We start from the raw sequence: 23760 nt of genomic DNA, 5'->3' as shown, positions 1-23760 counted from the left end.
TTGATCATGTCGATGCTTGTACTTGGCATTTGATTTCTCCAGAATGTCATGAACCTGCTGGAAAATATGTTGGATGCGCTCAATGAAGCTGGTGGCCTTATCTGTTTCGGACTAGACATGAGCTGAATTCATGTGAGTAGCTGCAAGTGGCATGGCCACATCAATGGGGCATAGTGGCTGGAATCCCAAACCCACGTGAAAAGGGCTATGGCCAGTGGAGCTATGAAGAGCTCGATTGTAGCTGTGCTGAACATAGGGGAGGCTCTCGTCCCATGTGCGTGGATTCTTTGAGTTATACATGCGCAGAATGTGCACAATCATCCTATTGACAACCTCTGTCTGGCCATCAGTTTGAGGATGGAATGCTGTGGACTTCATGAGTTTGGTGTCCATCATTGACCTGAGACTGGACCAAAATGTGCTGAGAAACCGACTGTCCCGATCTGAGATGATAGACTGTGGGATCCCAAAGTGCATCCACACGCGTTCAAAGAAGAGTTTAGCAGTGGCTTCTGCTGTGATATTCTTCTTGCAAGCCGCCATAATGGCCATCTTCGAGAACCTGTCGACGACCACAAAAACACAGTCATTTCCATGCTTAGTGGAAGGAAGGCCTGACATGTAATCCATGGAGATGGATTCCCAAGGTCGACTAGGGGTAGGAAACGGGGTATAGAGGTCGTGCTTCTTAATGGTCGGTTTGGCAATGGCACAGGCAGTACATGATCTGATGTACTTCCCAACATCCTATCGAAGATTTAGCCAATAGAAATAATTTTGCAGTACTGCCACTATTTTCTTGACCGCGAAATGCCCAACAACCCGACTGTAGTGTGCATCCGAAATCATCTTGGCACGCTCGCTTGAAGGAACAAAAAGGTGACCCAGGTGGCATAACAGGGCATCCTGGAGGTGGAAATTTGGAACATGCCGACCCTCCAAGAGTGTCTGGTATGTGTGGCCGAATTCTGCTTTTGTAGAGAAGTGGCCAATCAGAAGTCTCGTGCCCACAAGAGTTGAGCATGGTGGTTAACGCCATGATCGGTGGTCAACTGAGGCAATATGCAACATTATTGGTGCTGCCCTTCTTATACTTGATATTCAAGTGGAACTGTTGCAGGTATGTAGACCACTTCTGATGGCGATCATTCTGCAAGTTACCTTAGGTCTGTATGAACTGCAGGGGTCAGTGGGTCATGCCACAAAGTGCATTTCTCCAAATTGGCACATAGCTTGTGTTGCCGCAGTGTTTGGAGAACCTGTCAGATGTGGTGGAGGTGCTCTTCCCAGCTCTGGCTAAAGATCAGAATGTCATCCAAGTATACTACTACAAATGAGTTGGTGAATGGTCACAAGATGTCATCCATTAGCCTCATGAAGGTTGTAGGAACATTCGTCAATCCGAAAGGCATAACCAACCATTCGAAAAGGCCCTCCTTGGATTTTAAGGTAGTCTTCCACACATCAGAGGATTTGATTGGTACCTGGTGATATCCTGACTTCAGATCGATCTTGCTGAAATATTTTGCCCCCTTTAGTTGGTCCAGGAGGTCATCAATCCGCAGGATCGGGTACCTATTACGGACAGTGATCTTGTTCAGCGCCTGATAGTCAATACAGAGTCTCCACGTCCCATCCTTGTTTTGTACCAACACAATTGAGCTCCCACAAGGCGATGAACTTGGACGGATGTGACCTTTCTGCAGGAGCTCCTGAATCTGCGTCTTGATTTCATTGTTCTCCAGAACGGAGTGCCGATAAATTGGTCCATTGGGTAGCGGCGCACCTGGGGTCAGATTGATGGAGTGCTTGACCTGACAGTGCAGAGGAACCCCTGCAGGGGAGGTGAATATGTCCTCGTACTCCTCCACAACCTTGTACATCTGTAGTTGTCGTGCAGAGGGACCCCGTCTGGAGGCCGCGGCCACCATCTTCTTCTTTCCTTGAGGGCATATCATCAGGAAAACAAATTTCCTAGTTTTGGAAATGATCTTACTGCATTGTTTTGCAGTAATCAAAGAGATGGCGGTAGGTGGTGCTACCTCTGGTATCCTGTACAACTTATTTCCCAATGTAATAATAATAGCACGGGGCCTTGATTCATACACAGCATGTCACTTCCACAAGTATGGATGTCCTAATAATACATCAAAAACTTCAAGGGGAGCAATGTCACACAATACCTCATCCGTGAAGGGCTTGATGTTGTATGGAAGGCGACACTGCTGGCTCACGCGAAGATCTCGTCCTTGGTGAAGCCACCCAATTGTGTATGGTTGTGGATGTACTATGGTCAGTAAGCCCAACCGCTTCACGACCTCTGCCGAAATGAGGTTCTTTTGACTCCCGCTATCAACAATGAACTATATCGGGGAGCCCTTTACCCACATCTGGGAGTGGAAGAGATGCTCCTCCTCCTCTGGATCTTCAGGTTCATTTTTCTGGATCTTAGCGGTAGCAACAGTGGCGTTGGGATCCGCATCAATGATCTGCTTCCCTTTGTCATTCCCCTTATCAGGTTCTGACTCAGAGTCAGAACATGCATCTAATTTTGAAACCTTTAGCTCAGCCACGAGTGACTGCTTGGCCCGACACTCACTTGTGTTGTGAGTTGAGCTCTTATGGAACTCACACCATTTTCCAGTTTCCTTTTTCAGCTTCGTGGAACTGTTCTTTACTTGCAGCTTCGGCGGGTTGTCTTGGGCTGCCCCGCCTTGGCTTTGTCCTTTGTTCTGTGGTTTAGGGGCACCTTTCCCCTGCTTTGGATTCACAGATCCAAAGTCTCGCTTCTTTTGTTTAAACTTCTGCTCGACCTTGACGGCATATCGGTATGTTGCGCTGAGCGAGAAGATGTTCAGGAATTTTATTTCTTCCTGGATGTACTTGTGTAGGCAGCCACGGTATTTGAGTATCAAATGTTGCTCCGAATCCTTGATACCCAACTTTGTGCGAAGTGTATGGAAAAGATTGGTGAACTCCAGCACGTCTTGGTCCCTTCCCTGCCGCAGCGTGGTCCACTTTATGTATTCATCCTCATAGCTTCCGACAAGGTAGTACTGCTCCTTGATGGCATCCCAGAATGAATTCCAGGTGGGTGCGACTGAAAATAGTGAGCCAGTACTTTCATCCTTCTGCTTGCAGTAGGTTTCCCACTAGTCCTTGACGTGGGGGGCTTCTTTGAGAAGAGCGAAAACAGTCTTTTCCCGACTCGAAAATTCATGAACAGAAAAATAACCCTCTAGAAGATTTAACCATTTATCTACGGAATCTACATCTATCTGACCCTCGAATATGGGTATTTCAAAATTAACTTGTACCTTAAAGGGCGTGGCGTTTCTAGAGTAGCTGCTAGAAGCCAATGCGTCGCTTCTGGGTAGCCGCTGAAGGATCTGGGCAAAGCTGTCCATCATCGCGTTCCGTTGTTGCTCGAGGGCTTCTTCGAGCAAGATTTTGATGGGATCTCTTGCCCCCTCATCTTTCTTCTCATCCACCATGGGAGGCCGTCGGGATTTGCGAGCCTAGTCTTGCAAAGGTTCGACCAGTTCAAGCCCTAACTCCTTATATGCCGACCTTGTTGGGGACATGCAAAGAAAAACAAAGAAAAAGCAGACCGCTCTGATACCACTGATCCATATTTAAATAGGAACACAACAAATTACAGAGATAACCATATACACAAAGATGCAGCAGAAATAATACTTCATTTCATTAATGGAAAATACTGAAATATGCTTACAACCAGAAATGGAAATAAACCAGCTAGGGCGATGGTAGCTTATCTCTGAGAAGAGATGTGGTGGCTACATGCCTCTGAACTGTGTTACAATGAGGCTTGAAGGCCTATTTATTGTTGAGAAACAATGGAAAATCCTTAACATTCCAAAACCTAACCCTAGGAGATGAAACGCCAATCTGTGGGCCCCGTTTGAGTAAATTGGTACATCAACTTCCCGGGGTCGTAAATTTGGCATATGATCTCCATTTGACGCGTACAATAGCTCATTAGAAAGATTTGTCCGAGCACTACCACTTTGGGAAGGGCAACATCGGTCCATCGACCCATGTTGCCCCCAGATTTCCCAAAAAACGTCGTTTAGGGCCTCAAAACAGCTCCAGAAGTTCAGGACCCGAAAAAATGCTAAAAATAGTAAGTTGTGCTACAATTAAGAAACTGAAAATGCTGAGACAAACAATGGTGGGGTTCTAGGTGGACTTGGCAGGTGGCCACCAATATCCACCTGGATCAAACACATAACAACACAACAGATGGTTTGGTGACAATTGACCCAAAGTTAATACCCAGAAACCGGCTGAAGACTTTCAATGTGGTTTGATCAACTGTTAGGCAAAGGATTTCCCAACCCAGGTGAAAAAGTGTCATGTTCAAGAGTGGTTACAAAGTATGACAAACAGGCTCATTTTTCTCTCTTCCCCCACCATTTCTGGCAAGCACCTCTTTATTTTTGACAAGCTTGAGGAGGATAACATTTGCTTGATTATAAGCTCATCCTTCAAATGAGTCCAACTTAGTTTAAATTCAAACCCTAAGAAGGAGTGGTCCGTTCCTGTTTGTAATTGAACAGGTCCTTCACTGTTTAAATTTTAACAAGTCCAATATAGGAGAAACTCGGTGTTTTTCAATTTTAGAGAGTCTGAAAAAACTTAAGAAGACTCCAGGGTTGACATTTTTCGTAAATTTGTGTCTCCCAAGCCCGAAAAAGTGTAAAATAATACTTGAGAGAACCGCTTGATCTTTACAACAAAGGAGTACTTTTCATAATTAGTGCCTCTGATCCAAAAAGTAAAAAATGATCAATGACACGTCGTTTTATAACCAATATCGAATTTAAAATGACAAAATCCGGCAATATTTTCATGTTTTTACAGTCAGAAAAAGAGCTGTAAGTGGACCGTATTTTTAGTTCCATTTTAACAAATTTAAAAAGAAAAACTTGGCGATCTTTTCATGTTTTAGGAGTCAGAAAAAGAGCTTAAAGGTGACTCTAATGTTTTTTCGTCGAAAATGACCGATTTCGCCTAAAAAATCCGTTATCCTGAACAAAAACACAAACATTACTCATACCTATTTAAAATAGATAAAAATGCTACAAAAGTTACCTTTATAAAGTGAAACATAAACAAACTTACAATTCATTTATTCAAAAAACTTATAAAAAGGGCTTTCGTCAATTGATTTTTACCGTTTGAGATTTGGGTGAGAAAATAGTGCTTTTGGTCAGAAACTTCCCGTGAAGATTGCGGAAAATCTATCCATCAGAATCTAGTGCTGTCTCCTCCAGGTAATCCACATCATCCTACTCTTCAATTTTATCCATTTCAAATCTTTTTTTAGGGTTTTATTTCATTTTTTAGAGGGTTTTTAAGCTAGAAACCCGCGCGCGGGGGCCCGCAGGCACAACACAGGTAACCTGAAGACCCTGACTTTCTCTCAGTGGGGAAAAAGTCAGGGGTCCGCACCTACCATGAAGGCAAGGTGCGGACCCACACACTATCTCTAACAAAGAGGGTGCAGTCCCCACACCAAGGGTTTTTAACCCTAAATTTCTCAAAATTTACCCAAACAATTCAATTTTTTGCATTCTAACTTGCCTTTTTGTTGGATGTAGAGTATACATCATGCTTGATTGGAGAGAACAGGAGCATGAGGACATATATCTTGCCACGTTAAATCACCAACCTTCGATCGATGCATTGAAGGCATGCGGCTTGTACAAATTTTGGGCCATACTTGGCATGAGCGCCCAGGTGGACTTCTTGCAGTGGCTGGTAGACAGGTGGAGCATACAGGACCAGTGCTTCTTCATTGGTGGTCACCAGCTTGAAATGGATCCAGCAGACATATACTTTTTTACTGGTTCGCCTAAGAGGGGCGAAGACTTGACTCTATTTGGGACTAGGCCAGGTGGCCAGTCTATCGATAGCCTCTGGCTAGAGTTCTGCAACAACTAGACTAGAGACAAAGGGATAGACATCAAAACCATATCCCGTCTTGAACTCATGGTGATCACGTTTACTGTTACCAGGCTTTGTGGGAGTGCCGCACTACATATAGCCACCGGATCCCAGATGCGGATGGCAGTTGACTACTTTCGAGGCACCATCTTCAACTGGTGCGATGCTGTGTTGGCTAATGTAAAAGGCCAACTGACCAGAGCCAAGAATGGACAACTGAAGACCTTTGGATATGGTGCTTTAGTTGCGAGCATGGAGAGGGTCCCAATGTTGGTCCCGCAACACCTCACTGTTGGAGCTGGACTTCCTCGAGAGCCCCAACTGATGCGATGGGTTGCAGTTTTAGCTCGTCATTCTGACGAGGGGACAGAGGTTGTTTGATTCAAACCTGAGTATTTCCATTGGTTGGAAAACCAGGTTTTTTCTATTCAGGACTTCCCTTACGCTGGGGTAGATTTTCGCGGTGACCTAGACATGGCTCTTCCACCAGGAGAGCAATGGGATGACTCAGGTAAAATCATTTTCAACATTTTCCTATTTTAATTTTTTTTTGTTTTTATCTCGTCCCAAAACTGATAGTAAAAGTTTCAAATGCAAATGTGGGTCCATAGCGACCAGCCGCTCTCTGGTCTTACAAGAGGAAACAACTAGCTGCAGCAGCACCAGCCCCACAGGACGAATCAACAGAGACCTTGGCCGAATTGGAGAGCCATCTAGAGCATTTGACAGGAGACATTCTAGAGACCGGCATAGATGACATTCCTTGTCGACTACAACATTATGTGATTGGGGTCCCAAGACCTTTTAGGAGGTTCCTTTGTAAGGTGGCCCGTACAGTGGTTTCTTATCGAGATTATCACCAGTGATAGGATGATCACCTATTGTAGACACATATGACATTTTTTGCTTTTTGTACTTATCATTTTTGCCGATCATAAGGTATTTTTCAACCTATGATCGTGGACGATGTATATTTTGACACACTCCTATATTATACTATATCACTATTACCGGCTTATCTTGTAAAACACGTTATGGAATGCTTTTAAATTTACATGTATGATTATTGCAAATGTCTACTTAACATTTGTGAATCAATTGCATCTACTAATGTATTTAAAGATCTTGGAATATGCTGATATTCAATATAATCAAGTTCACGTTCCAAGAGACGCACTCTCAAAAATAATCTCAATAACACTGGATTTATAATGGCATATACTCTATTAAGTTATAATACTATGAGTTCAGAATCTAACCTCATTATCAAACTCCGAATCCCAAATGAAATAGATTCAGATAATAACTCAATCACTTCACTATACTCTGCAATGTTGTTCGTTGTTTGACCGAAGCTTACCCCATGCATAGATACCAACTCGTCAGAGGGCGAATAGATAACCCAAGCCATGGAAGAAATGTTCCGTGTATTACGACAAGCACCATCAGGAAAACCAATGTATGTATGGAGAGGCATCGACATCTGCAATATCAAGAGTAAAACCAAGATAAGCAGGAATAATGACAGAAAACACTCTCTAAGCTAAGCACACTTTTTAAACTAAAACACACCAACTAGAAAGAAAACTAACCTAACTAAAAATCTCGACACCCATTCTTTAATCATAATACCTCTTCAGGGAAAGACCATTTCTGGGTTTACCTAAAGAGTCCCCGTCAAAGTCTACCAATTCATAGGTCCCTTTTTCTAGCTTTCGCTTGACAACATAGGGACCATGCCACATAGAAATGAATTTTCTAGCGCCTAATTTATCATTAGCTTGATCGTACAATAAGGCTAGGTCTCCTTTCGAAAAATTTCGAGGGGTCACATTTCGATCATACTGAGCTTTAATACGTTTTGCATGAGTTTCAATCGCCAATGTAGAAATACGTCAATTCTCATCTAATTGAGCCAAGTATAACAAACTTTTTTCCTCTTCAGAAGTGGTTGGAAGTAACTTGATGGCCATTTGCAATGATGGGATTTCACATTCAATGGGTAACATAGCTTCCAGACTGTAAACTAGTTGGAAAGGAGTGAACCCTATTGATGTTTTTATTGAGGTTCGAAACGCCTAAAGCATTGAAAATAGCATGTTATGCCAATTTGACCGATGAATCCCAATGATTCGTCGAATCATGATGACTAAAACTTTGTTGATGGATTCAACTAGACCATTAGCTTGTGGATAATAAGGAGTTGAACTATCGTGACGCAAGCCAAGCTGGCCTGTAAGTTCAGTCATCATAACATTTCAAAAATGATGCCCATGATCAGTGATAATCGCTTGTGGAACACCAAACCTAGCAATTATATGATTGAACACGAAAATTGCAGCTGTTTTGTCATTTGCCTCAAATGTAGGCATCGCCTCGGCCCACTTGGTAAAATAATCTACCGCAAGGATGATATACGCATGCCCCCCGGCCGAGTGAGGGTTACATGTAATAAAATTGATACCCCATTTGGAAAAAGGAGCAACGACAATTATAGGGTGGAGAGGAGCAGGTGGAGCGCGCATCTTTCGATCAAAAATTTGCCAGTTGTGGCATTTTCAGACTGCATTAACACAATCTTTAAACAAAGACAGTAAGAAGTAGCCAGTGCACAATATCTTTTGGGCTGTGGCATACCCAGACATATGACCGCCACATGCTCCAGAGTGACAGTCATTTAGAACCCTTGCTCGTGATTGAAACAACGTCGAAAAACAGAGTCCACCCCATGGCAATAAAGAGTATCTCCAATAATTCTGAATTGTTGGGACTGGAATCGTATTTTTCGACGTTCTGACCTTGAAATTTCTGGCTGAAAGGATTGGGTCTAGAGATAAACGATGATATCCCCATACCATGGATCTAAAGTGCTGATTAGAAACAAGGATTCGTCCGCAATGGGCTCCTTCACCACAGTTTCCGTGTCAGTACGCGGGAAGTCACACATTAACTCCGCAAAAACTAAAGATTTATTCAACTTAGACTTTTGAAATTCGAAGTCGAACTCTTGTAGGATGAAAATCCATTTAGAGTACTTGCCCCCTAGTAATTGCTTGGTCAAAATATAGATCATAGGGTTGCAGAAATTACTGTAGTTTTACGTAGTAAAATGTAATGACGAAAACATTGGACAGCTTGAACAGCTGCCAATGCCAATTTCTCCACATGTGAGTATTTTAGCTCAGTTGGATTTAAAGTTTGACTAAGGTAATATATCACATGTTCAGTACCGAATTCATCTTCCTGAACTAACACCATTCCAATGGTGGAATGGGAGGTGGTGAGATACAAGAAGTAGTCCTGGTTGTAGTTGGGAGGATGCAATAATGGTGCATGGGTCAACACGTGTTTTAGTGCATCAAAATATTTCTGAGCTATCCCATCCCAATAGAATGGAGTATTCTATTTCAACAACCGGGTAAAACCCTTTGTAACCTCGGTGTAGTTAGGAATGAATCGTCGTAAAAAGTTTGCTTTCCCTTGCAAAATTTGGAGTTGGCGAAGACTCGAAGGAGGAGGCAATTTGACAATAGCTTCAACCTTCGAGGGATCAACGCAAATGCCGGCTTTCGAAACAACAAACCCCAGCAGTTGACCCATTTCTATATAGAAAACACACTTGTGTGGATTCAACCTAATCCGATAATGCCTACACCTCATAAAGATTGCTCGTAAATGGATGAGATGATCAGCTCGATGTAATGAATGAGCAGGAAAATCATCGAGATAGGGCTGCACAATGTGCTTGATGTCATGAAATGCATAAGACATGGCCCTTTGAAAAGATTCCCTGGCATTCTTGAGCCCAAAAGGTTATTTGCAATAAGAAAATGTCCCCCATGGACAAATGAAAGCCATTTTTGGTTGATCGGCAAGTAGAATATTGATTTGATTGTATCCAGAAAAGCCATCCATGAAGGAGAATATTTCGCTGCTAGTACAATCATCAATGATTTGATTGATATAGGGAGTTGGGTAATTGTCCTTTGGACAGGTTCGATTAATGTCCCTATAATCGATACATATTCTTATTGTCCATTTCTTTTTGTTAATAGGTACAATATTCGATACCCAATCCGTTAACGGAATCGGATAAATGAAACCTGCTTTGAGTAATTTTTCAACTTCTGCTTTAATAGCAGTAGCCTTTCTCGGGTGACTCTGACGCAAATGTTGCCGAACGGGTTTAGCATCCGGGTAAGTTTTTATTTCAAGAACACAATTACGGGGTCAATTCCTGGCATTTCCTCATATGACCAGGAAAACACGTCGCAAAATTCTTGAAATAGGGCCTTATATATTTGAATTTCATTTTCCGTACACGAGGCACCTATATGAATGTTTTCAACAATTCCAGGCTTAACCAAAATATCAATAGGAATAGTTCGAGAAATGTTTCCCAAATTTAACTCTGAATCAAGATTTTTCATTGGATTCTAAGGTTCCTTGACATATTCAGTCATACAAATTAATGAGAAATCATTTTCAAAATGATCATTCTCGGGTAAAAACGAAGATCTGTGATGGAGATCTTCCCATGGTAAATCATCGACACATAGTATTTCACGAATTTGCTCATCAGTGTGAACAAGTTTAGAAAATGTTGTTGAATCTGAGTTTGATGTGAAAAGTGATTCCTCATGGACCACATTCATTAAGTCAATTCTGGTTGAAGATGGGTCGGAAAACAATTGCACGGCTTGATACGCAATTTCATATGGACTCAAAGGCATAACATCACCAAATGAGTCTATCTCAGATTCAGAAGGTACGATCCAAGGATCATCATAAATAATGGTGTCTGACAAAATCATATGCATGGTTGCAAAAGAAGACGATGCGTTGATAGGAGGAAAAGGAAAAGTTCCCAGTAAACCGGCATCTTTAACTAGTCCTACTCCAACATCCTTATACGGGATAGTCATTTTGCCGACATGTTGAATGCTTTCAGAAGAGGCTGGTTCAGATGAAAAGTAAGCCAGCTGATCTATTGTTACGATCTTTCCATTATGAGGAAACTTTACAACTCGAAAGACTGATGAAACAACCGTTGTCATATAGCGTAAGACCAACTACGACCCAAGAGAAGGTTGTAATCTAGAGGGGCATCAACCACCTCCACATCTAGATTAACAATTTTACCTTCAACCCCTATAGGTAAATCCTGTAGAGTGCCAAAAGGATGAAACACACGGCCATCAAAGGCCTTTAGAATCGTCGGGGATTGATTTAGCGAAGGAGAACCAAGCGACCTCCAACACTGTATCGACATAATACACGTTGAGGCTCCCTCATCAATCACAGTCCTATGAATAGGTTTGTTTTTTACTAACACTGGGATATGGAAAGCCATTTGATGAGGTAAGCGTGGTTTACTATTTTCTAGATTGAAAATTATAAGGTTCGAGTCCTGAACATCAACAACTCCTATAGCCGACAAAAGTAATTTACGCTGTGCTGGACATGATTGCAGCACTTCCAAAGCCGACATTGTTGAAGGTGAAACAGCTAAATCTTCAACAATGTTATAGTTCTGAGTCGCTCTCGCATGTGGATTGAAAGCTGACTTTCGAAATATACCCTTGGCGGGCGGTTTGATTACTAAGTCTGGATTAGGTTTCTCGATCTGTAGCAGATCGGAACCAGGAGATGAGGTTGATGGGTTAGAATGAGAAGATTCTGCTTCTTTGCCATCAACAGGACTTTTACTACCATAATCATGTGATCAAGTCGCAATCCTAACATGGGACATCATCATTATGGGTTCTTCATTAACATTTGAGGAAGAACCTATCATCTTATTGTCTTTGGAAAAGGATCCTTCAAAACAACAGGCTTTTGGGAACCTTTGACAATTTTCGCAACCTCTGCACGATGAGGGAAGTCTCTTGTAAAATGGTCTTCGTCACAAATGAGACAAGGATAACGAGGTTTGTGTTTCTCATCATTTGATTCCACTTTTTATGGTTTCTCTTTCAAATTGTTATATGTTTTATTTTTCTTCTTCCCTTTCTTCTTACCACCGGATTTTGATTTGGCTGTAGATGACTCTACAACATGAATATCGGTGGAAATCTCCACGGAAGAATCTCCTGTCGGGGAATCTGGAAAGGTTATGGTAGGAGAAGAATTCTTGGAAGACTTCTTCTTACTTTTGGTATTAACCATACCAATCATACTGTCAGCTGCATGAGACCCTGAAGGAGCTACAGCGATTTGATTTTTCTTAGGAAGATCGGGGATTTTCTCATGTAACGTACCTGACTGAGTATAAACTAATTCAAGGTATTGCGCTTGAGCAATCACTTGCTCCTCAGTAACGACTCCGGTATTAGCTACATCCTTAGTGTTCTTTGGCAATAAATATTTTACAAACCATTCAGTTAAGATCTGATCCGGAATAAAAACCTTCACTAAACGCCGTTGACGTCTCCATTCATGAATGTGATCTGAAATGTAAGTGGACGTTGACTGTTTTAATGAAGTCAATAATTCCATGCCATTGTCATATCTGACTAGCAACTAAAAATGAGTTAAAAATGAAGTAGCTAACTGACTAAAGTTATAAAAAGTGGCTCGCGGTAACTCAATATACCACTTGGCTGCAAGACCAATTAGAGTGCGCTGGAAAAGCCTCAAATGGATTAAATCATCTGAAATGGAATTAGATGCACACCAGAGGTGATAAGTCATCACATGGTTTGACGGGTCCTCTCCTGATTTGCCTTCAAACTTAGGAATATCACTAGGCAACTTATTCGGCATTGGCGGCCAAAACAGAAGATAGTTAATGGGATCGTTCGTTAGGCACGACAAGTATGGAAAATCCAAATTTGCGATAAATGGTAACTAACGATTAGGGTCCCTAAAACTATGGGTCATGAGACCAGCCCCAGGAGGAGGATATCTAGGATAACTAGGAATTGGGATTGCATTTGGGATATTGTATCCTCCCGGAAAACCAGGATTAACCGGACCGTACTGTGGTTGTTGAGGTTGTTGATATGTATACCCAGGGTACGGTTGATACTGATAGACTGGCTGCTGCACATCAGGACCAAATTGGTACTATCCCTGGTACAGTTGATAAGTAAATTGAGGTTGACTTGTGACAACCGTACTTGAACCAGGTTGTCCTACAGGCATCTGAACCGAAGTTTGAATTGTGGATCCAGACTGAGGTAAAGATGTTTGAGGAGTAGATACAGGAACAGTAGAAACCGGAGTTGCCGATACTCCAGAAGTAGGTGGGGTAGATTGAACAGACGTTGCAACAGCCGTTTGAGGCGGAGTAGGAAGGTGTACTAGGCCCAGGCTGAGAAACTACCAAAGGTACAAAAGTTTGAATAGTAGACTGGATAGGTTGCTGGGGTGAACCAGAAACTAAGGGTTGTCGAGTTTGAGATGACAACTGCACATTTGGTTGCAAGACGTGTTGAGTTTGAGATGGATCCCACACTAAGTTCATTCCAGGGTATGGACCCATAACAGGTTGAGAATATTAAGGACCATAACCAGTTTGAAGGTAGGGTTGATAATTCAGAGGTACATTTCCAGTTCCTTGAACATATGATTGATCGGAGGGTGGTTGGAAACCTTGGTTCGAGTACTGACCTTGGGGTTGATAACCCTGAGGCACGTACTGATACTGGGGTTGACCTTGAGGTACATATTGATACTGGGGTTGACCTTGAGGTACATATTGAGTCTGGGGTTGACCTTGAGGAACGTACTGTCCCGTAGGTATGTATTGTCCTTGAGGTTTCCCACAGGCGCAAATTGGGTACCTTGAGGTTGCCCCCTAGGCAATACTTGAGGATTTTGAGGTTGCCCCCCAGGCGGTAACTGGCCACCTTGATGTTGAGGATTAGGAATAGTGCCTGACATCATGAGAATATCTTCTACACTCAACGGCTTAGTACCATTATTTCTAGTTAATAACCCTTGTTCAATGGGTTGAGGAGACCCTCTCGCAAAAGTACCAGAAAGTGTTATATACCTAGGGGGGGTAATATGGGGTACCAAGGGAGGTACCCAAGGTAATAATGTAATAATGGTATGGGCCATAGTAATAAATAAGGTGGTTAACCCATGTCATGTAAGGGACCACAAGTAGTTAATAATAATGTAATGGGCCCATGGTATTAGTTGATGGTATGAGGAAACCATGGTAAGGATGCATGGTATTGTATGTATGAGGCCTATATAGAGGCTAGAGACTCCACATGGAGAGATATGAAGATGAAGATGAAGAGAAGTATTATTGTATGAACAGGCATATGGCTTGTGGAGTGCTCTCCTTCCTTAAGGAGTGAATGTATGGTGTTGCCCTACCTTAAGGGTTTGATCAATAAAGTGAATCATTTCTATCTATTGCTATCTTGTTATTCTTGGGTTATTTCTATTATCATAATATCTTTGGGTTAGATCTACAACAATTGATATCAGAGCTACAACAATTGGTATCGGAGCACTTTCTTGGGCAAACCGTGGAGATTTTTTTTTTATTGTTGCAGGGATTTTTGGGTGGAGAAATTGCAGATCAGATATGTACATTTTGGTGCAAGATCTACAAAATCTAATTGCTGATCTGTATTCCTGGTGAAAAAATAGCTGATTTCAAAAAAAAAATTGGTTGAATCGGAGTCTGGATGAAGAAGATATCGCTGATTTAAAAATCAATAGGGTTGCAGACAATTTTTCGGGGCAGCGAATTGCAGCGTAGATCTAGACCTCTTGGCACCAGATCTGCAAAATCTAATTGTAGATCTGGAATCTTTGTGAAAAAACACCTAATTTAAAAAAAAAAAATCAGTTGAATCGGTGTCCGGATGAGGGAGATATCGCTGATTTAAAATCAGCTCTTTTTTAAAGAAATTTTGGGTGACGGCGGGAGAGTAGCAGCACAGATCTGAAATTCCAGTGTCTGAATCAGGATTTCTATCACATGGGCAGATGCAGAATGGTTGTTCCATTTCCAAAAACAGCTTATAATAAAGATTTTGAGCAATATTGACGAAACTGTGACATTTTCAAATTTTCGCCAAGTAAGTGAATTTTTTTCCAAACCATTCATGGCTTCTAGCAAGGTTCTATATTTTACAGGAAAAGATGATGGTCCTACTATTGAAGAATTCATACAAAGATACAAGTCCACATATGGGACAACATGTGGGACATTTTGGAAGTTTCAAATGCTGTCTAATATGAGAGGTGAGGCTCAAAAATGGAATTTATTACTTAACTACGACTGGTTGAACAAAATTTCAGATGCCGAATTTGAAAAAGTCTTTTTGGACAAATGGTCTCGGGCTAGGAAAAAGGAGAATGAGACACATAAGGGGTTAATTCCTACTGGTATATCCTTATTGCAGATTCATGGATTGCTTCAGAAAGAGAAGATCATTGTTTCTATCAATCCTAGTTGTAAACATAATTTTATCAGTGTTAATTTGGCAAAAAAATTGCAAGTCCCAACAAAACAAATTGAACATACACAGGTTGATAATGAGGATGTTCAAGTGTACAATGATTTGAAGATTTCTATGGATAAATATGTGTTGCATGGTGATTTTTATGCTTCAGAGATGGATAATATGGATGTTGTTTTGGGATATCCTTGGATGGAATCCGTGGGTACTATCAATATTAATGTGCAGAAGAAATTCCTGAAGCTATGGTATAAAAATAAAAAAATTACATTACAGGATATTTCCATCCATAAACAGGTAGAGCACATGGAGGCTGAAGCAGAAGATGTTCAAGGGACTGACATATCAGATGATGAGCCTTTGATGATCGACAATCAAACACAAACAGAGGCTGTAGAAGAAAAGGTTACAGGTGATGATACATCAAAGGAGGGCTCAGTGGTTGAAGTCATATTGAAAAATAAGACACCACAACAGGCACCACAGCAGGGTGAAGTCAAGCAAAAGCCATCGTGGGTTAAAACTTCAACATATCATCACCCACATCACCCCGTCCTCTTGTTCTAAATCTAATCCAAAAGATATATGAGAATACAAATATACCCAGAACAAGATAGAAATAGATAGAATGCTTCTTTATTGATCAAACCCTTAAGGTAGGGCAACACCATACATTCACTCCTTAAGGAAGGAGAACACTCCACAAGCCATGTTCTTGTTCATACAATAATACTTCTCTTCATCTTCCTCTTCATATCTCTCCATGTGGAGTCTCTAGCCTCTATATAGGCCTCATACATACAATACCATGCATCATTACCATGGTTTCCTCATACCATCAACTAATACCATGGGCCCATTACATTATTATTAACTACTTGTGGTCCCTTACATGACATGGGTCAACCACCTTATTTATTACTATGGCCCATACCATTATTACATTATTACCTTGGGTACCTCCCTTGGTACCCCATATTACCCCCCCTAGGTATATAACAGAAAGTGACTGATACCCAGAGGGAACAGAAGGACTACCGTACAAAAAGGATTCTGGAGATTGAGAAAACATGGAGGACTGTCTTGACATATTTAACGGAGGATAGTAACCTCTAGGTGTTGGGTGATAAGGAATACGAGGTGGTGAAAGACTTAGTCCTGTGTTTTCCAAAAAGTTAGTGAATGAAAGATACCAAGCATTGCTCCTAGGTGGACTGTAAAAGATTGATTCACGCTCGCTAAGTTCGATAACAGGTTGATTTTCAGGGATAGGGATGCCTACTTCTTCTAACAGAGTAGCAATTTCTTCAATAGCTATAAGTCCAGAAGGAAGATTTTGGGTAATTATTCTTTCTACCCTGGGTGAACCAGGACCACTAGAAGTTGGAGAGGTAAATCCCGATGTTGGAGTAGCAGCAAATTCACTTTCAGGTTTAGATATTTCAGGTTTCTCACCTATATCACTAGTAGATGAAAAGCTACCAGTAATTTCGGACACAGACACAGACTATGGATTATAATCTGCTACTAAAGCTTGAAAATCAGGATGTACCACCAAAGAAGACTCTCCTTCTTTAGGTGACCCAACTCTACTATCTCTAGGAGTTACGAGGGCTCTCAACCCTTCAGGCTGGCTCGGTGAAGACTTAGGAGGTTGGCCCCGAAGTCTACGGGACTTCCTCGGTAATTCAGCCACGATTAAAAATTTTAACTACTTCACACGCAAACAAGGTAAAACCTCAATGAAAACCACCTAAAGCCTCTAAAGAACGAAAAAAATTTGAATCACATGCCTAAAGAATCTAGGAGATCAAACCACACACAAACAATAACTTTCCGTACTGAAAACACTAGTTGGTGATGAAACCCAACGTCGCAGAGTTCGATACAGAAATGGCGGTTGGAACAGTTACCCCGGCAACCTACTTAATGAATAGACTGGCACAATTTCCTCTACTAAACCGTCTCGAGTGAAGAGAACCCCCCAGAAAATCCAAGTGACTCTAGGTGATGTCTGCTCCAGGTACAGTGGGATCTTCCCACCACTGTCACCTTAGGAAGAATCCTATAGAATATGGTCACTATGGTTACCAACAGAAACAAATATACCTGGGGGAACAGTCTACGATCCGATATGCACGCAAGGGCAGAGTAACAAGCTCAATCCCCTTGAAGGCTCCTTGACATAATCCAAGGTTTACCAACAAGTGACCTAGGCTCCTCGACAATGGTTAATCCGAGGTTTACCATTTTTAATACGTGAATATCTGACGTCGTTCCCAATGAGGAAGGATTGATTCCCACACTGGTTCGAACATGATCTCGTGCTTCTCCTTTAAGAGGAGCTTTCCCAGAGCATAGATGCAACAATTGGATTTTTCTCCTACCGCAAGATACAACGACTTGTTTATTTTACTGTCTTGGAGAGTTAATTACTCCATACTTCAAGACACTAGCCTAAGCTATGTTGGTGTAATAGAGCCTTAGAAGTAAAAATATTACTAGATAGATTTTACTTTAAGCGTTATTTTTATTGGTTTTTGTTTAAGTCAAGAGGTGCGGAGATGAAACTCGTGGTGTGAAGACTCGACTCGAAATCACTAAAAAAAATGCACTTAAGATGATTAATCAATCTTTTCCCTTCAATGAACTTCTAGCTAGGAAAGAGTTTGAGAATGAAAATGCTTGTAAACACAAATATTTCTTAACAAACAAATTAAAAGAAGAGATTTTTGTCTTTTCCAATGCACTCAAAATGAGACAACTATTTATTTTCACAAAAATTTCCCTTTTCTTTCAAAACACTCAAATACTACAAAAACAAACTTTTTCCAAAAGATATTTTTATTTTTTTATAAAACACTCAAAACTATGGAAATAACTAATCTTGAGATCTATAAACTATAAAGAACTATTTGAAGTCAAAGCTTACAAGATGTCTTCTTCAAGGATGTTTTACTTAGCTATAAACAAACTAAGGACTAATTTGTCCAGAATCACAAATTAGTCAAAAAACAACCAATTTTTGTTTTCTTTTCTAAAAATGAAATCCAAACTTTTAACACAAGCCTTTTGAAGTTTCGCAAAGAGAAAACACAAAGTGGATTCCTCAATAAAGGTAGATTTTGAAAATGGTCAGAATCATAAGAAGGCCAGTGAAAACCAAGGTGATCTGAGGCTTCTACAGCTTCTAAGCTCAAAGCTACTACAAGACCAAAATGAAAACCAAGCCCGACAACCAAAACTTCTAGGAATTTCACCTAAAACCCTAAAACCAATGGAATTAACCTAAGAAAAGCTTTTGAAAGGTTACATGCATGTCTAGGTAGGGTATAATAACATCTAAAAAAAAACTAAACTGACTGAAAGAGAAAATCTTAAGTTTTTCAAAATTTTAGCAGGGTCCGCAGGCCCACCGTTCACATAGGTGCGGTACCGCTCTGTGCTAAAAGCAAAAGTGCAGATAAGTCCGCACTGTGTTCCAAGCCGAGGATGTAGTCCTCTCCCAAAGTTATGAAAAACAAAAAATAATCCTAGATCTACTAAATCTACCCAATTCCACACACAATAAGCCAAAAACAGAAACAAAAACACAGTTTCTCAGGTCAAAGTAAAAACAAGGAAAAAATCAAGTCCCTAGTGGACTCACCATTTTGTCACACAGAATGAGTCGATCTTGCGGACAAGATAGACCTTCCTAGAATCTAACGATATCTAGTGACAATCAAGCCAATCAAAAACTATCTTTCTCTAAATATGCAATTATAAACAAAGGCAAACAAGTGCTTTAGGCCTACCTTGGGTCCAATGCAAGTTTGTGGAAGCCTCGCTCCTTTGATCCAAATGAGCTCCCTTGTTGTGAATCTACAAACACAAACAAGAAAACAAATTAAATAGCACCTGAAAAGCCAATATCATAAAGCATACTTAACATGATGATCAAGGAATTAATGAAACAAATGACATAAGACAATTTGTTGAGAAAAATGAATCTGATTGTATTAATTCAAATCAAAGAAGAACTTTACAACCTATGCCTTGATGCTGTACAAGCTCATCCCAGGGTCCAACAATAAGTCTCCTCTACTTTGACAAGTTTCACTCTCTTCCCAATGAAGCCAAAAAGGTATGTGATCTCTCCTCTCAAGCTTAACTAGGAAGTCTCAATTCCACCAGCATTTACCCTAAAAAATGTTCAACTTTTAACTTCTCTAGTAACCAGCCCAATGCCTTAATTTATAGTGCAATGGAGGGAAGTTACTAGGTCCTCCTTCAAAGGGATAAAGCCCTCCTTCAAAGCGATAGGTCCTCTCATCAAGGGATTAGCTCCTTCTCTTTTGGGATGCATGAACCACCTAAGAGCGAACAATCCACGTCAAAATTCCTTCTAGAATCATCTAGAATTAATCCAAAGTGAGTTTTTAGAATAAACTTGCGCATTTTTGACTTTCACAGGGGTACACACCCACTCCTTTAGGGACAGAGCGGGCAGGTCCATAGGTAATGTGAACAGGGGGTGTGGGACTGCAGGCAACAGTGAGAGAAAGTGCGGAACCAGAACTTTGTTGATTTTCAATGTCTTTCTCTCATTTTCAAAGCTTGACTTGAAGAGCTGAGGTCTGAGACTTGCTTAGGAGGACAGTACAAGTGATGATAGACCCATACTGACTGCAAATAGTCATGGTGACGATATTTTTGTGTAACACCCTTTGTTAGCATAATGAAAGATTCTTAAACGCCTTTCTTCCCTAACTCCACTTCACCTTATTCCATCTTGAAAATTGTTTCTATGATTGATTATCTTGCTCTGTAATTCTCCTATTTCCAAATACACCATATCCAGAGGTTTATTTCCATTAGACTCCATCAACCCAATGGTCTGAACTTCTCTCACATTACAGCCTTGCTCTACTGAATGTCATCTTCCAAACACCAAACAAAGCTTGTGCTTCATAACTAGCCTAACACATAACAAAACAAATCTAAATTATAAAGAGAGAGCCCTCTCGAGTTGCAGATTGGCTAGAATCTGCAGCTAAAAGATTGGTTAGTGGTTACCTCGGTTGTATTCCCTTCTGGAGGCAGGGAACAACCTGAGTGATAACACATTTGAAGCTAATTTTTTAAAAACAAAACCCAAATAACCTAATTTCAGATGAAAAAGTTGGTAGATTGTTTGAAACAATTGAAATCGAGGAAGGAATTAAAGGAGAGAAAGGGTATCTTTGCAAGTATTTTCTTGGGCTCTTGAAAGAAGACCAAGGATTCTGATCCTTCCATCGTGTTCCAAATTTTCCCAGCTAAAATAGATCCATGTTTTGTGACAAATCCATTGAAGAGATCCTCCTCAATCTTATTTCTTAACCCATCCAAATTCAACCATGAAACAATAACTGCCAGCTAATTACTACAACATTTCATGTGAAAATATAAAACAAATTTGCAAATCAATTCTAAGAATGGCCATCGATCTAGAAACCCTAAAAATTGATCCAATGACCTATACCTGTTTCCATATAGCCACAGATCATATTGTTGTGCCCATGATATTTCTTTTTTTTTTTCAACTACTCAACATACATTTCATGTGAAAATATAAAAAAAAAAAAATTGCAAATAAATTCTAAGAATAGTCATCAATCTAGAAACCCTAAAGATTGATCCAGGGACCTATACTTGTTTCCATATAGCCATAAATCAGATTGTATTGTGCCCATGGTCTTTCCTTTTTTATTTCAACTACTCAACATTCATTTGAATACACTAAGGCGAGGAAGAAAACTTGTTCTGGTCTTTCCTTCTTTTTTTTCAACTACTTAATATTCATTTGAATACACTAAGGTGGGAAAGAAAACGCGACATAATGGTCTTTCCTCTTTTTTCAACTATTCAACATTCATTCAAATACACTAAGGTGGGGAAGAAAACACTGAAAAATGGTATTTCCTTTCTTTTCAACTACTCAACATTCATTCGAATACACTAAGGCAGGAAAGAAAATGCGACATAAATTACATTTTTAATTTGGATGATCGTTAAATTTTTTAATTATAATTATTTATTTTTTTATAAATTTTAAAAAGATATATTTTATGAATATATCAAAATTTATGGAATATGTATTTTCTTATCATATTGTATACTCATTTTAAAAAATTATATTTTTTATTTTTCAAAATTACAAAATAATTAACCATGTTGTAAGTTGTAATTTTAAACAAATTTAAATTTGGATTTTATATAATTAAACAAAAAAAATATAAATATTTTTTATTAATGTTTACTTATCTAATACTAATATTATGGGTTTCCATGTTATTTAAACAAATGAGATTTGGTTTTATAATTATTATGTCAAACTTTAAAGCTAAAAATTAACTTTTAACAATGCAATATAATAACCAATTTGGATGTAGTTAATTGTTATGCCAGTAAAAAATGAATCTCATGAGTCAATTTGGTTGTAGTTCATTGTGATGGTAGTAAAAAATGAATCTCATGAGCCTGGTCCCACCCACACATTGGTATGGCATTTATATTTCCCACAATTGAAAAAGCACCATAAATCCTTCTACATGAGCATTTTGCTTCCATATTGTTGAACTAAACATGGCAAGAATTTCCGAAACCATCATCCCCCCTATCACAATATATCTTAGAATCCGTCCTGTTGGAGTGTAGTACCCCTAGTAAGCATATAGGAGTGTAGGGGAACACAACCTCAAATTCAATGGGAAGCCAAGGCGAAAGGTTTATGCATCTAAGAGGGATACGAAGATTGCATAGATGTTGTTTTCTAAGATTTTTCATTAATCAAATATATATTTGAAGGGAAATCCAGCCATAAAAAAATGATTTACTAAATTTTCATACACAAGAGTTGATTCTACTTCGAATTTTGATACTTGGTGTTTACTCACTTTAATGTCTTACATATAACTAATAATTTGCAAGTCCTTGTCTCATTTTATCCCATTTTATTTCAATTGTGAAGTGGCTAAGCCTTGACCTTGAATCCTCATAGCTAAGATTTACAAAGTATACATTGCCTCATTTCCTCTCATTTTACTTCAGTTAAATGGAGCAACTATGCCTTAGCCCCAAACCTACAGAACTGAGCTTTGCACACTACAGAATCCTCTCTCCCTGGTATTGCACTTGGTTTAGATATACTTTTCTTAGAAGATAAGAAATGTCTCACTAAATACCTTACATGTTAAATTATCATTTGATCCCATTAGATTTTCCAAGCATTGAGGACATTAATATAATTTCAAAATTCAATTTCACACTCATTTGATGTAATCACCATGTTCCATCAATTTCAGGTAAACTTTACAAATAAATGTGAGTAATTATTTTGATTCTTTTCATTGATTCTAAATTAGCAAGTGAGAAAACTGCAGATGCATCTTTATTTTTAAAGTACAATCATCCGAAAAAACTAATCAAAGACTAAAGATAGGTTAAAACCTTTATGGAGTGAAAAATATCGTTGTTATCCTCTAGAATAACACTACTTTTAGAAGTTGGGTTCAGATTTTACCACAAATGCAAGAACCAAAGTGAGAAGCTTATTTTAAAGTTATTATAATGTGATATATTATAATAAAAACTTGAAGAAGCACACAATACAAAATAGTTTTGTATCTAGTATCATTCTAGATACAGAAAAGTACTCGTTAGGCTATCTATGACATGCATAAGAATTGCTACCCACCTAATTTCAAAATCATCATGGACATTTAAATATTAAAAAAGGAATTTATTAGGCTACCTATGACTAAATAAGAGTTATTCCCCACCTTTCCAAACTATCATGTACATTTAAGCTATCATATTTTATCAACATCCTTTCTATGATGCAACACGTTACAACTTTCCATTATATTTATGCATTATATGAGTTGATGTACTTGTAAGGTGCATAAATTCCAAAATAATTGTCCAAATACCCATGTTTCCACTAAATTAATTATTTAAGTAAGAGACACATTTTATTGTAGGAAGCATGCATCAATCAAACACTACTCTACTCATAGTTTACAAACCCAACCAATTTTTCATACATAAAAACATTCAAGACTAATCCACAATAACAAACAATACTCAAAACAATATTCTTCATCAAACATCTACCAATGAATAAACAATGAGGAGACAAGAGACACATAGAATATGTGATCAAATAGGGCCAAACCCTCTCCAACATGAGTGGAAAACCAAAACGAGATCTTCTTCTTATATAGACTTGAATTGAAAAATACCAAGACCATGGCTTAGACCCTTGACTCAATGACCTCTCCAAAACCAAGTCACAAGCCTCCTTGATTCAACTTCTTTGTTTCTCCTCGAG

The sequence above is a fragment of the Pinus tabuliformis genome, chromosome 7 (assembly GCF_031772625.1).
Source record: "Pinus tabuliformis cultivar Carrire ecotype Pingquan chromosome 7, CPIR1, whole genome shotgun sequence".
Taxonomy (NCBI): Eukaryota; Viridiplantae; Streptophyta; class Pinopsida; order Pinales; family Pinaceae; genus Pinus; species Pinus tabuliformis.
The sequence above is the reverse complement of the archived record's forward strand: the minus strand, read 5'-3'. Positions refer to the sequence as shown.